A 12,531-nucleotide genomic window follows, 5' to 3' on the forward strand; every position below is an offset into this window, starting at 1 on the left:
GGTTTTCTAAATATACAATCATGTCATCTACAAACAGGGACAATTTGACTTCTTCTTTTCCTAACTGGTTCTTCTTTATATCTAGTGTTTTTTTTGCTGAGACTTTAAAAATATCTCCATTCATTTAATTACTTCTTGATCATTTTTTTTTTTTTTTTTTTTTTTTTTTGGTAATAGCTTTGTAAAGTCTTTGTCAAATAATACCAATACCTGTGTCCTTCCACTTTGGAGTCTGTTGATTATCTTTTGCCATATGAGTGATATTTTTGTGATTGTTTTTATGATGCATAATTTTTAATTGTGTCTTGCCTGCTTTGAATATTACATTATGATGCCCTGAATTTTATTCAGATTCTATGGAGAATGTTACTTTTTGTTTTTGCAGGCAACCAACCTTATTTGGTTTAGGCTGCAAGTTATTACCAGTCTCCTGTGGATTGTGGTTTTAATATCCACTCAGTTTTTAAAGCCTTAAGTTCAAATTTGTCCCATGTGTGCCACTCATTGGCCAGTGGGGGACCTGTGTTTGCTCTATTTTTTATTGCAGTTCTTAAAGTGTTTGGCATACTGTTTAGTATCAGATCCACACACATACAGTTTTGGGGTGACCCCAAGAATTCAGCACCAACTTCATGGAGTCATATTTCTGAGGTGCTGTCTCTCCACTCTGTTCCTGGTAACTTCTGCTTCCCTGGAGCTCCCTTTTATAGTCTTCCAGTGAAAAGTCTTGAATTTTAGTTTCACCATTCTGATATGCATGTCCTTTAACTGCATCCATATGCAAAACCAGGCAGTTTGTGATTAGAAGGAGAAGGAGCAATGAGTTTGCATGACCCTCTTGGAACCACAACTCCTTGGATCACAGTGGAAGGCTCCTCCTCTTATAAGGACTATGGCATCCAGTGCTACTTCTGTTGCTGCCACCATTGCCATTAAAGGAAACTTGAGAGAAAAACAGTGTTTTTCCCCACACTCTCTATGTGTTAGTAGTTATTTTTCTGCTCCTCAAAGCAGAGGAGTTCCAGAGGGCTTCTCCTGGAGATGTCCATTTGTGTCTAGGACACACTTTCAAGTTTTGGTTTATATTGAGATCAGGTTGTGGAATACTGGTGAAAAGAAAAACAACTGTGAAACTCACTGCTGATCTAGGTTTTAGAGCTGCATTTATTGTGAGAGACAGGGTGCAGTGCACATATTTCACCCTACCTTGAAGAAATGCCAGTTTGATTTTGTGTTATGTCTTCTTTTTCTCTGAGCATTGTTGAGGTAGCCCATTAATTGGCTTTTGGACAACTTCACCATGCCCCTAATTGTGAGGCGCTCTGTGGTGCTAGCCTTAGTGACAGGTGGCAGTGGCCGCAGCTCATCCCTTTGGTTTTAGTCTTTCTGAAATTCTTTGTTTAAATGAGTAACAAGTATACATTATATAATACTGGGTTATATTCTGTGAGCCGTTTTGTAAATATTTTTTAATTAATTGATTAAACGCCATTGTAATTTGTTAATATGACAATACTACAGCATATAACACATAATATAGAACATAGAACATTATAACTTTACTTTTATCCTTGCTTTTATTTTAATTTTAGATCTATGACTATATATATTAAATGCTCACTATTGGTCTCTTTGTTAAAGTGTTCCCAGTGATCTCTTGGTTAGAGGAAGCTCATACTCTAGCAAATTGTTCATAAAGGGCTTGTGGTTATAGAATTTCCTAATTCTTTGCATATTTAAAACTACTTATCTATACCCTGGATACTTAGAATACACCTTGACTGGATATAAAATTATTGCTTCATACTTGTTTCCTTGAGTTTTTTAAAATGCGTTTTACTGCTGCCTTGCATATGTGTTCTTTTTATGAAGAGGAAGCTTTGAGGATTTATTCTATTTAAGATCTAACTGTCTACTGGGACATATCTATGGAATGACTTTTGTGGGCCAATTTTCCCTGGTACCTGGTGAGTCCTTTTAATATTTTGGTAATTTTTTCTTTTATTTTTATAATATGCTTTTGGATTATAGTTTTACATATTACTTCTTTTTATGGCTTTGTTTTTTGTCTTTAGAGATTCAAATTACACATAAGTTGGATCCTGTTTCTTTGTCTTCCACTTCAAACACTTTCTACATGAACATGTAGAAAGAAAGAATCTTTACTTCTTTCTCTATTCTATGTTCATCTCTTGGTTATGTTTCTGTTTTGTTCCTATACCCTTTATTACATTTTCATTGGAATTCATTCTTTCTTGGGAACATTGTAATTTCTTCTTTATTTCATATGATTTTGGATTTTTCTTCTGTATCTTTCAGAAGTTTAATCAAATATAATTTTTGATTATATCAAAAATTTGATTATATAAATTTTTTGATTATATAAATTTATATATACATTTTGATTCTATCAAAAATATGCTGCTTTTTGTATATATGTATTTTCTTGGTTTTTAGATTTCTGATTCAAGGTGGGATTTTTTTATACTCCCAGATGCTTACGGGAGAGTACTTAATTAAATCTGAAGTGTTGTGTCATAGTTTTCTTCTGCTTTGTTAGTGTTTCTGTGTGTATGTGAGGGAAAGTGTTTACCAATTGAGAAGTTTTGATTTTCATATCTATTATATTCAATTTCCAGTTTGATTTTTTATTTTTATATTAGTTTTGTAATAAATGAATATTCCTTGTACCTATGCCTGCATTTTGAGTTCAGATCTGTTAGTATAGAGTGGTCTATAAGATTGCTAGTTCACAATCACCGTCTTGCCAGAAGAGCAATGTACAGTTTATTTATCTAATGGCTTCTGTAGTGAAAATGCGGGATGGTCTTATGTCCTTGGATACTTGACATGATTTCGTTTAGAAAGATCCTAAGTATGTTTCTTGCCTCTTTTTCTCTTTACTGCACAGTTTTGAAAGGGTTGCTATTGCTTTCATTCTACTCTTTTCTCTTCTGAAGCATTGCCTTTGCAAGACTGCTTTCTTGAGTCTTTTAAGCCTCTTTCCCTGTAATTTGTACTCATTCATCAGGATTCTTTTTCAATCTGAACAACTTAGGGTGCACTTTCTCTGCTGTCAGTGATTTTATATCAACCTTGGTCTTTCCACTATCTCCTCTCTTATTTATTCTGGGCTGCCCTTGATCTCCAGTAAGAATTATAGTGGAAATGTTACAGCTAGTCATTTATCCTCTAATTAATCTATAGATGTAATGCAGTAGCAACAAAAGTCTCAGCACACTTTTTAAAAGTTGGAAATGCAAAGTGACTACAATTTCCAAAAGAAGCTTGATAACTAATTTCAAAATTAGAGGATTCATTTACCTGATTTGTTTTCAAAACCTAATGTAAAGCTATGAAATAAGATAGTGTGCTAATAAATTAAATATACAAAGATAGATCAATGGCACAAGAATAGGGAATATAGAAATAGAACAATATAGATACTTGTAATGATTGGCAAGTTACCAAGGCATTTCAATGTGGTAAGGAATGTCTTTACAATCATCAGTATTGGACCAATTAGATAAAGGTAGTGGACAAAAATGAACCTTGAAACATAGCTCACACAAAAGTCCATTCAAGGTGGATCATAAACCTATATGTAAAAATCTAAAATTATAAAGCTCCTGAAAGAAAACAAGAAAATAAGTCAATGGTTTTGAGGAAGGCAAATATATTTTTTAAAAGACACAAACCGTAGTAAACATTTAAAATTTTGATAAATTGGACTTCATGAAAATAAAAACTTTCTGCTCAGCAAAATACAGAATTAAGAAGATGAACACAGGCCAGCTGTGGTGGCTCATACCTGTAATCCCAACACTTTGAGAGGCCAAGGCAGGAGGATCTCTTGGGGCCAGAAATTCAAGACCAGCCTGGGCAACACAGCAAGACCCCACCTCTAAAAAAATGTTTTTAAATTAGCCAAGCATGGTGGCTAATGTCTACTAGTAGCCAAGTAGTCCCAGCTATTTGAGAGGCTGAGATATGAAGATCGTTTGGGCCTGGGATGTCAAGGCTACAGTGAGCCATGATTGTGCCACTGCATGCCAGCCTAGGTGACAGTGAGACCCTGTATCAGAAAAGAAAAAAGAAGATGAATAGGCAAGTCACATCTGAGAGAAAATATTTACAATACATATATCTGAAAGCAGTCTTCAATGGAGACTATATAAAGAACTCTTAGAAATTAATCATAAAACAAACACCTCAATTAAAAGGGCAAAAACTTGGCTACTCACCAAAGAAGATACAGGAATAGCAAATGAGCACAGGAAAAGTTGATCAACATCATTTATTATCAGAAATGCAAATGAAAACCATAAAGAAATATTCTTTGCATCCATGAAATGACTAAAATCAAAAAGACTGACTACGCAAAATGCGGTAAGATTATGGAGCAACCAACAGTTTCATACATTGCTGTGGGGAGTGTGAAGTGGTACAGTCACTCTGGAACGCTGTTTGGCTATTCTTATAACGTTAAACATACACCTACATAAGAGGCAGCAATCCCACTCCTAAGTATTTACCAAAGATAAGTGAAAACATACGTCCACAATAAACACTTACATGAATGTTTATGTAGGATTTGTCCACAATAGTCCCTAACTGGAAACAATGCAAATGTGTCTCAGTAGAAAAGTGGATAAATAATTTGTGGTTTATTCTTACAGTGGAATACTATTGAGCAATAAAGAGGAATGAGCTACTGATATACGCAGGGCATAGAAACCTCATGTACCATGGACTGAAAGAGGTCAGGCACATAAGACATATAATGTACAATTCCATTAAGGCCAATTAAGGTCAAACATGGGCAAAACTAATCCAGCAGGGTAGACACTGAGAGCTAGGGCTGCCTGTGGGAAGTGAGGAGCCCTGGCAAGGGCAGGAGGAAACCTTCTGAGGTGATGGGAATGTTCGACATCTTGTTTGTGGTGTTGGATGCAAAGGCTGACACATTCATCAAAGCTCGCCACATCGTTCACTTGATATCTGCATATTTCACTCAAAGTACATTTTATTTATTTATTTATTTATTTAATTTTAAGATACAGGGTCTCCCTCTGTCACCCAAGTTGGAGTACAGTGACACGATCTGGGCTTACTGCAACCTCCACCTCCTGGGCTCAAGCGATCTTCATGCCTCAGCAAGTATCTGTGACCACAGGGGCACACCACCATGCCAGGCAAATTTTTGTATATTTTGTAGAGACTGGGTTTTGTCATGTTGTCCAAGCTGGTCTCGAACTCCTGAGCTCAGGCAGTCTGCCTGCCTCGGCCTCTCAAGGTGCTGGTATTATAGGTATGAGCCACTGCACCTGGGTCATAAATTTTATATCATTAAAAAGGCAAAAGAGCAAAAGGCATATGAAGTGAGTCCATATGCCAAAGAACTTTAATGACACAAATAAAGACAGAGCACCAACACTTACAGCTATGTGACCTCATGCAAGTTACATAACTGCTCTGAGCCTCAGATTCTTCTGTAAATTCAGGATCTGTATCTCATGGAGTTAAGAGAATTACCTATGACAAGGAGTATAAGGTATTTCCTAGAGGATTGGATGCTTAATGAGTGATCAGTAGGTGTTCAGTAAAATATTCTGTCTTACGGAGCCTTCTACTTTGTCAAATTGTTAAGTATAACACTGTTTGTTCAAAATACTTTCTCTTTGTCTCTACTTCTGCGTCTGTATGTGCTTCTTCTCATCAAATGAAGTGTGAACTCAAGTGAACTCAAATCCTTCACCAGTTTAGCCGGGCGCGGTGGCTCAAGCCTGTAATCCCAGCACTTTGGGAGGCCGAGACGGGTGGATCACGAGGTCAGGAGATCGAGACCATCCTGGCTAACACCGTGAAATCCCGTCTCTACTAAAAAATACAAAAAACTAGCCGGGTGAGGTAGCGGGCGCCTGTAGTCCCAGCTACTCGGGAGGCTGAGGCAGGAGAATGGCGTAAACCCAGGAGGCGGAGCTTGCAGTGAGCTGAGATCCGGCCACTGCACTCCAGCCTGGGCGGTAGAGCCAGACTCCGTCCCAAAAAAAAAAATCCTTCACCAGTTTCACAGAGTACTCACACTAAACATTTTGTGAGTCTGGTAATATTACTCATGTCTTCTACTCCTCCTTCTTTTCCTTCTCCTCCATCTTTGAAGGAACCAGAAAGTTTCTCCTCTCTGTGGTGTGCACAGCAATTCTATCCACACAAAGATCCTTGGAATATCTCCTTCTATTATCAACTATGTGTATGTGTGTATGTGTTTTCTTTCTAATGGGAGGATGATACTCTTTCTTACTGTAATAGTGTTTTCTGAGTGTGTGACACTGATCTGCTTATTTTCCATGATATCTACATTCCCATGCATCATGCTGTCTTCCTAATGCAGAGACCATGGACTGAGTGTCTGACATGCCCAGGCCCCTGCTGATCCAGCAAGCAACTGCAAACAGCTGTAGATATGCTGTAACCCTACTGTCCTGGCTGGCCCCAGTGAATGAGCAGGATGAGTTGGTGATGTCTCCAAACTTTGCCATTGAGTGTTCAGATCTGCACTTTAGGGAGTTTGAATAGATGCAACAACATCTGTTGGCAGCATCTCAAAGCACCTAGAAGACAGTTGGGGAAGAACATCTGGAAGACAATTAAGTAACAGAAAGTGAGACGCAGAGAGAAGAGAATAGGTGGAAGCCACAGTTGGCAGAAGCCCTAAGGTGAGTAGCAATCAGTCCATGTGTGCTGGCCAGCAAGTAGCTGAGAGCCTGAAAGGGAGAGCATGCAGCATCCATGATTGACAGCTGCTAAAGAGATCGCTGGATATCCAGGTTACTGGGACTTGGTAAATGTTTCATGATATTCTACTTCTCTAGAAGGCCTGATTTCCAAATGCAGGTGCATCTATTTCCCTGTGAACCCCAGTTCTAAATGTGTTGCCTTTATTTATGTTCTAGCTTGCCTATCTCATTTCTGTTCAACTGAAGTGTCATTAAAGTTTCTCTTTGTTCTTTGTAACAAGAAAAGACTCAAGTAAGGCAAGAATAGAAGAGCTACTGAGATTTAGAAATTCATATAAGTCTGTCCTAGTAATTATGGTTTATCTAAAAGAAGGATCCTATCCCTTCTCTCTTTCTCTCACTTTCTCTGTCTCTGTTTCTCCTTTTCTAAGCAGCCACTTTCCTCTTAGTTTCATAGGCATTCCCTCCATGGCCAGATATGATCAGAGAAGGCACGTCCCCTTAACCTTGGGCAAAATCTCTTCTGTCATTTGCCGGGCATTTTATTCCACAACAGTTCAGGCTCAAGATAGCCAAGGAGTGAGTGTGAATTCTGACAAAGCACAGAAAACATTCTTCCCCTCGTGCCTTCCTCTGAAACTTGATCCACAGGCTCTCGATTCTGAGCCGGGATGGGGCCTCCTCCACCTCCTTGTCTTTGTTAAAATAGGGGGAGAATAAATGTTCTCCACAACTCCCCAACCACAAGACACACAATGTGCACCCAGATGCATGCATGCAGGACCAGGGCCTTTTCACTGCACACAAATGAAGTTGTCATCCCATTTCCACCAGTGGGTGCATACTGATGTCCTCTTGTGTCTTTGCTTTTGCATCTTCTGAAGCCACTCTAGTTCTGCACTGCTCTGCTCAGGCCCAGCTCCTGCTTCCCTTTGACCTTGCTGATATTCTGTGACTTCCAGGCGCGTTTTCCTTGGACTTGCTGCTGACCTACAACCTCCAGCTTTGCTGATGCCTTCCATTTACCCTAGACTGGTACAGGGCAGTCTTGTCTCTGTGGTGACTGGACTTCACTGGGGAGCAGGGATTCCTTCAGTCAAATAACTTCAGGCCACTACTTGTACATGCTCACCCAGTTTGACACAATGTTCCATGTCACTGAGACCTCTGAGGAGTGCCCCACCATATTGACTTTCAGCTTTCCAAGTGAGAACTGAGACAAAGGTTCCATCCTGGGAAATGCCATTCCCCTGTGTGTGTGGAGTGGGATGCAGGCCTATGCCAAGTAGCTGAAGTCCTTGGGACCCTCTTTTAATAGCAAGCATTTGGTGTAGCTCTTCCTGAGGTCTGGGCTTCCTAGTTAAATGAGCCTCAGGTGTCTGATTATGACCTCTCTCTGCCCTTTTCTCTAAATGACTGGTATACTGAGTTCCGTCAGGACTGTTTATTCGTGATCTTGTCCCAAGAGTCCACACATAGATGGATTTCACATAAATTTCTAGTACAACTCTAGTTCAGAGAACATATAAATCCTGTGACTTTTCTCATAAAATATTTCTTTTTGCATAACAAGAAAAAAGTAGAAGACCTATAAGGAAAAAATAAGATTAAAATTGATCAAATATGGCTAGAAAAGTTTCTGTAATGCCACAGGAAAATGGCTACATTTTCCCCTCCCACTCAAATTATTACCTTCCATTTTACTACAGAAGTTACATTTTTGTTGTCACACCACAGGACATTGAATTAGCATTGGAAGCCAGCCAGCTAAGCAGAAGCTGGAGTCTGGTTGAAATGCCAAGTGAGTTAGCATTCTAACCTTCAATAGAAGTACAGAAAAATGTGCAATGGAGTGAACTTGAATTCAGGCATGTTTATTTTCACATCTGGCTTGTATAGGATGGAAAGAGAGTCCATATAAGGGTCCTTCTCACTGTCTAAGGACTGCCAGCCAAAAGGCTGACCACAGTAACTTGTTGGTTCACAGATGATCTTTAAGCAGAGTGGGTAAAGGGGTGCTTTGGGAATTCCCTATGCCACTCACTTCTTCAGCTATGAACCATGACTTCACGTGGACTCTTCCTACTAATTAACAACAGCCATTTAGCTGACTCCTATTCACTTTTCAAGTTTCAGTTGAGATGCGCCTTCCTCCAGGAAGTCTTACTTGACAACCCCAGCCTGAGTTAAGGCCCCTTCCTGTTTGCTGTCTTAGCCTGATATATTTTTCTCTTCATATCAGTTATCATAGACCCTTTAAAATTATGCCATTCAGACTGGATTGCAAGCAATTTGGGGTTAGAGATCAAACCTGTTTTATTATGACATCTCCCATGGCCAAGCCAGCTCTTGGCACACAGTGGGTATATTCTGTTTAGTTCTACAGAGAAAGGGGTGGAATATAATGGCATGTCTGCTGTATTAATTTATCATCAGGATCAGAACATGTGACACTTAGAGGTAACTTTGGAGGGGAGGGAGGCATTAGTGTGATGGAGAAGGGAAGTGATTTTATAGATACCGATCTGTGTCAGGGAGCTTGTGAGATTCTTTACACAGGTTGTCTATTTGTTCTTTACAATAAGCTTTAGAGGCCACCTACTCCAACTTTTCAAGGGTGAGAGACTGAAGACTAAGATCCCAGGCAGTAACATGAAACACGTGATTCCCGCATGTGTGTGTTTCCATGTCTCATTGCACCACACGCAGAGCTTTTCTAACATCCTCATCTGGTGTGTCTTCATATCCTAGTCACCTTGCAAAGCTCAACTTATCCCTGAAAACCCAGTTCAAACACTTCCTCCACCTTAAATCTGCCTAGAAGAGACCTTTCTTCACCACCACCAATCCTATCAATTAGAAGTAAGGATCTCTTGCTTGGGCCTCTTTTGAACCTGTTATTCTATCAGAAACAAAAATATAGTTGTGTCAATCCAAGGGCTTTGCACTCAGATTCAAGGAGTTTAAATTGTCCTCTACCACATATTAGCCCTATCACCTTGGACAAGTTACTTAGCCTCCTTGGCTTTGTTTGTTCACCTATTGTATAAGTCAGGAGTTCTACTAGAGAAGCAGAGCCAGTAGGAGATATATATTAAGGAATTTATTGAAAGGAACTGGTTTATACAATTATGAGGGCTTTCAAAGTCCAAAACCCACTGGACAGGCTGTCAGAAAAGACAGGTTGGAACTCTGGAGCACAGGTAAAAACTATTGTACAAGACTGGAATTCTTCTTTAGAGAAGACTCAACTCTGTTCGTAAGGCCTTTCAACTGATTGAACTATATCCACCCAGATTTTCTAGGATAATCTCCTTTACATAAAATCAACTGATTATGGACTTTAATTGCATCTATAAGGTACAACCATGGCAACACCCAGATTATTATCTAGATAACTGGAGACTATAGCCTAGAAAATTTGGCATGTTAAAAGTCCATCACATTTATTATGGGTTGGGGGAAGGTGTACGAATAAAACCTACCTTATAGGGCCATTAAAGGGATTAAATGGGTTTATCCATATCATGCATTTAGAATAGTATTTGGTAGGTGACAACGACCCAATAACTTTTCATTCAGTGTTTATCATATTTTGCTATAATTATTTTTAATGCCTGCTTTTCCTACTAAGCTTTGAATTATTTTATTCAGGTGTGATGTACCCAAAGTTTGTAGAGGCTGACTGACCTTCAGTGTGGGTAGTTAAATTCTTTGAATGAATAATTTTATTTCAATTGTGAAACGGCTCACAAAGAATCCAGAAGAATGCCATGTGAGGAATTCATTAATGAGGAGTACTCCTCTTCATGGAATTTTTTCCTTACCTTAGAGGACTACAGAGATGAAACATTTTGAGCCATTTTCCAGTGAAGGAAAGGGCATGATGGTATCAGTCAACTGAGTTCCACAGCTTCCATTTTCATATGAGTTTCTAATGGTGTCACAGATAAGTTACAGTTTGACAGAAGGCCAGGTAGCAGAAGGTCCACAAAACAGTCTATGGATTTGAAAATGTATTAAGCCTAAGAGAGTAAGTCATTTGATTTCTGCTGTTACATTTGATTTCTGCTGTATAGAATTTACGAAAGAACATCAGCAAAAAGTATTTTACTTTTTTTTTAATCTTCCAGTAAGAAGTTCATTTTCACTGTATATTACACCGTGATGAAGGGATTTTCATTTCACAAAGGTTTGAATAATGACTAAGGTCTAAGCTCAGTTATCCCCAGGATGAAGAATTAAGTTTAATCCATAGAGTTGCCCAAACCTTGTGGAATGTCATTTCCTGCATCCCCTCTGTTCACATCCTGGCAGTAGATTTGTTTTACACAGTGTAACCTAATACAGTAGGAGGCTGAAACTCATCAATAATCTCTGCTTTTGTGTGGCAAGAATGGTGCAGTATCTAAGATCCAAAAAGTGTGGAGGCAGTATTGGGGATTCACCTTGGTCTTCATTTTTATCTTTCTTGGGATTTTTTCCATCCATAGAAGTGACTTAGACTTAGCACTTGTGTGCAGATATCACCCTTAAGCACAGTTGCAAAGAAAGCTCAGTGGGGTGGCTTTAGAATGATCCTGTTTGGGAAGCTAAGTGTAAGCAGTGTTGAACATTTAAGAAATGAGGATCAAATGCAGGTGCCAGTAAACAGTTTGTGCTCCTTACTTGAGTTAAAAGATCAAATAAAAGTATGTTGTTAACCTTTCTGTTTTATTATCCAACACTTTGTAGTCAGTTCAGAGAGCATGCATATGTTCTATAAATTGTCCCTAAAGGTATGAAAGTAAGTATCAATTGTATTGATACAATTTTATGTAGAAGCTCAATTCTTCACAAAATATTTGCCTATTATCCATCTATAAATAACCAAATATATAAAGTAAGTGTGATATAATTTCTAATTTCTTTTGTCTTAAATTGCTCTTAACCAAAAAAAATATTTTTAAGGTGGTCAAATTTTTATTAACAGTTGTTTGAGAAAGAGCATTCATGGGGACCTAAATTTGTTACTAACTAGATAAATGAACAGTGGATTATTCACTTACTCATTCACTTACTAGACGTTTATCCAGTGCCCACAATGTGCAGGGAATGTGATAAGCATCAGTAACATAAAAAGAAAATAGAAATTCCAGTCGAGTTGGCAAGTTATCCAGTGTTGCTGTATTATGTTAAGAAAGAATGGGGTGCCATGGGACAGCAGAAGGGGGACACGCAGGCTCTAAGTCTTATAGCAAGCTTCCTTGAGGAAATGACATCCAACACTGAGACCTGAATGAATTCATCAGATAAAGTGTGTGTGTCTGTGAGAGAGAGAGAGAGAGAGAGAGAGAGAGAGAGAGAGAGAGAGAGAGAGAGAGCATGCACATATGCATACTTATGGAGAAAGAGATCTCAGACAAATGCAAACTATTGCAGACAGAGAGAATGGAATATGCTGGCTTCTGTGGCCAATAGTAGCACGTCACACACCAGCTGTACTGTATTCAGTACAACTAAAATAGAGAAGGTTTCCAACATGTTTGTTACGGGATAGAGCTGGGGAATGAATGTCAAGAAGACTGAAGAAGTAGAAGTCCAACAAAGAGGAGTGGTAGATGGATTTCAGAGATATTCAAGAGGTAGATCATCAGCATTTTATGGAAGATAGTATTTCAATGGTGAGGGGAAGAATGAATGAAAGATGGCACTCTGAGCTCTGGCATGAGTGAGGGGGTGAAGGGTGGTGCTATTAATATTAACAATGAACACCAGAGGGGGCAAGGTTTTCACAGGAAGATGACACATT

General features: G+C 38.9%; 1 long non-coding RNA gene across 1 annotated transcript; it reads left to right on the forward strand.

Annotated features, from left to right (window-relative positions):
- Positions 1-4,834: 4,834 nt before the first annotated feature.
- Positions 4,835-11,623, forward strand: LOC115898252. The gene is made up of 3 exons (XR_004057939.1): positions 4,835-5,019; positions 6,395-6,719; positions 10,874-11,623. It is a non-coding gene; the product is annotated as an uncharacterized LOC115898252 (long non-coding RNA).
- Positions 11,624-12,531: the final 908 nt, after the last annotated feature.

This window comes from Rhinopithecus roxellana, chromosome 6 (assembly GCF_007565055.1).
Source record: "Rhinopithecus roxellana isolate Shanxi Qingling chromosome 6, ASM756505v1, whole genome shotgun sequence".
Taxonomy (NCBI): Eukaryota; Metazoa; Chordata; class Mammalia; order Primates; family Cercopithecidae; genus Rhinopithecus; species Rhinopithecus roxellana.